The sequence below is a fragment of the Limulus polyphemus genome, unplaced genomic scaffold (assembly GCF_000517525.1).
Source record: "Limulus polyphemus unplaced genomic scaffold, Limulus_polyphemus-2.1.2 Scaffold1419, whole genome shotgun sequence".
NCBI classification, from domain to species: Eukaryota; Metazoa; Arthropoda; class Merostomata; order Xiphosura; family Limulidae; genus Limulus; species Limulus polyphemus.
The window spans coordinates 153,346-157,201 of NW_013667029.1; positions in this window are offsets into that span (position 1 = coordinate 153,346).

The window sequence follows — 3,856 nt, forward strand, 5'->3', positions numbered from 1 at the left end:
AGGACATCGACGTGTTTTTTGGCTTCAAAGCCAAGTGATTTCTTTAATCAGGGCATTAACAAGTTGATTGTAAGATGGAAAAAAACATCATAGATAAGAATAGAGACTATTTCATTTAATAAATGTTTTGTTTTGGTATATAAGTTGTTCGGGTTTTTCATCTAAAAAATCGACATTAATTTCTTGATGACCTGATACATCAGGCAAGTCATCTTACAATTTATGTCGTGTTTCATTTGGAGGTTTGATTTTTTAAATAAATTAAATAGAATAAGTAATTTGAACTACCAATTAATGAATCAATAACAAAATATTACAAATGATTTAGTCATATGTGGAAAATCTATTTATTTTAAGGAAGTGTATGATATTTTCTTTTGTTAGAAATCGAAACTTATTGTAAAAATTTCATCTATTAAATATTTAAAATCTCTCATTGTTTCAGTGCAGAAAAATAAGGGTAATACGTGAGTCAAATAAACATTGAGTAGTGAACGAGTAAGTTAATTAAAGTGTATTCTAAATTCACATTAAACATTTTTCATTGAAGCATGTCAAAAATTACGTCTTATATGCTAAATTGTTGTCTTTAAAATTTTCATTCAGGATTTTCAGTTATCCTTCTCATGGAACTGTGAATTATTGTATGGCTAAACAGGCAGACACATGCATAATCCAAATGCAAGTTTGTTTCGTGTTTTTTTTGTTTGTTTTTGAAAGAAGCCATTACTGAAAGTGAATAATTTCATATGTAGTTTGAGACAAAATATGTAAATGATACTGAAGACATGCGGCAGAAGGATTTGTCGTCAGACGAAACAAAAATTTAACCTTTTGTTTTAAATTAAAAGCGTCACGTCTGGCGCAAGCCCAACACATTACTCAGTCAACACAATTCCAGCTGTCAGGCATGGTGGTGGTAGTACCAAGTTATGGGGATTCTTCTCATCAGCAGGGACTTTGAAGCTTGTCAGGATTGTGGGGAAGATGGATGGTGCAAAGTATAGGCGAATCCTAGAGAAAATTCAGCTTGAGTCAGCCAATAATATAAAATTGGGTCGAAAATTCCCATTTGAGCAGGACAATGACCAGAAGCACAAGGCCAAAGCCACACTGGAGTGGTTTCAAAAGAAGAAAGTGAATGTTCTGGAGTGACCCAGTCAAAGTCATGATTTGAATTAATAGAAAATTTATGGCGAAACTTGAAGATTGCTGTCCTTCAATGATCCCCCAACAAACTTCTCAGAATTGGAGCAAATTTGCCAGTAATAATGGGCAGAAATTACACTTTCCCATTGTGCAAAGCTGGTATAGACCTACTTAAAAAGACTCACAGCAGTAATTGCTGCAAAAGCTACTTTCAACAAGTACTGACTTAGGCAGGCTCAATACTTACACAATCAGCAAATTTCAGTTTATCTATTTTCTTTGCAGGTTTTGCTGACATTTAACCTCTTTCACACATAACAGTGTTAAGTTTGATCATTAGAGTTTTGAATAAAAACAAGTTAAATTAAAAAAAAATTTTACATTTTTTGTATTTCATCAAAGTGTGACATTATGGGTAGGGGGTGAATACTTTTGCAAGGCACTGTATAAGCATGTATGTATAATGCTATGTACATATTTGTAACAATGTTATATATTATTGTATACGCTTATAGCACCCGACAGGCTTATGCACTATGCATATGGCCGTACCAATAAATATTTTTGTGGGCTGTATTTCGATAGTCATGTTGCACCACCGTCTATGAGCTTATAAATTTGATTCTCGTCTTCATTATTAAAAAATAACTAATTTCAGGAATAATTTAGCTCTTTTTCAGCTAAAATTATATAAATCAGGATTAACATTTCTACTGTTCACTACAGCATAAATCTATAAACCCTAAGGCCAACACAGGTTGAATAAAATACTTAATTGAAAAATACACATACTGCCATAGACAACCACAAACACATTGATATTCTGAAATAGTGCCACCATCTATTGGTCAATCTTTCCATTACAGTTGAAAGCACGGAAAAATAAATTCAGACAAAGTATAGTTTGTTTGCTTGTAGTTAAACACAAAGCTTCACAAAGGGCTATCTGTGCTCTGCCCACCAAGGTATCGAAACCCGGTTTCTAGCGTTGTAAGTCCGCAGACATATTCATACTATGTAATGATTAAGGGATGATTATTTGAAAATAAATATTCACATAGTGAGATTATCAAACGATGACACAGTGATTTCCATAGAAGCAACAAAAAAAAAAGAAAACCTCGCACAGCTGAGTAGGCATTTAGGACAGAAATAGGCTCCGAAACAACTCCTGAACACAATCCATGGCAATAACTTCATCTGCAAAGTGATGGCTATGGTTGTAAAACAGGATTTTTCGATCCAGTAAAACATTTCAAAGAAGCTTGGTCCTATCAAGTTACTTCTTTAGTTAAAATGTTCCGTTTTGAATATCCATTGAAAAATAAATTATTCATTTGTGTCTTGCATTACTTTTCCTGTAAAAAACACAACTTTTCTTTAACCTGTATTTACACTAATGAAAAACACATAATAATTAAGTAATCGAGTTGGACTTGTGGTCACTGCGATAATATGAATATACAGCGTTTATCAATATAAATTCTAAATATTAATAAGATCAACCACGTTGAAGCAATAAATCCTCAAAATATTTTCTTAAAGGAGACTAAAATTCGGAATAAGTTGCATATTTTATGGACTAAAGTATTATTTTTCTGCATTTCTAACGTAAAGTATTACATACAAAACCTTGCTAACCTATTTCTGCTTCTACTGATCATCTCAACCATCAATAGTTCTTATGATTACATTGATGGAGTTGTTATAAGGTTCTAGATTTGCGCCTTCTTTGGCCAATATTTGTTTTTGTTATTATGAAGACTGTCAGCAGTCTTTTAACTCGTTTTACTATCGTAGGTATGCAGATGATATTCCCACCATTTTTAGAAAGTATGTTTAGAATTCTCTGTTTCTTGAGTAATTGAAGAGCAAACATAACAGTATAAAATTCGCTGTTGAAGATCAACAAGACCATAAACTCTCATTTTGGAAACAATGGTTCATAAAAAGCTTTATAGTAATTTTTTTATAGAAAATTTGATAAAGTTCTTATTCAATCGTGTCTAAAAGTATTCAAGTGCTTATGAAGTCTCACTAGTATGAAACATTTCTCATACAAAAAAAAATACTTCGTAATTATTTGAACAAGCGAACTTTCATCAAAGCATCAGCAAACGGGGGTTCCTGAATATCCTTTAGATGTAACTTTTCCATATATTGGCATACATCTTCAAATACAGGTGAGATATATTCTTAAACCTAATTGTCTCTTAGTTGTTCTTTTATTTTATTTTAGATTTAAGGATCATGTTGTTTCATTAAAAGCATCTAATGTTGTTTATAAATTGACTTTTCCTTGCTGTCAGCATGGTTATATTGGGTCTACTATAAACAAAATGTGACCTTGTGTGAAGGAACATACAAATGTAAGACTTGAAAAAGGACAAGTCTACTATAACAACGTTTCTAGAAAATGTGTGACGTAGACGTCCACTCAAAGTGTGTTAAGATTTTAATAAGGGACAATGACGTATAAAAGACACCTTGCTCATACACAACGCGAGGCCAGAAACCAACCCAGTGAATTTAGCGTTTAAAGTATAGATAGCATGTTTTTATTTTTTAAAGTTACACGAAAACTGCATAGCGTCACAAAAACGAAAACAATTTCGTTGATTCAAAATTATTTCTAATTATTCTCTATCTCACACCTGTTTTGCCACCAAACCTCTCTGAGACACCTTTGTAAGTTAAGGTAGTTTGA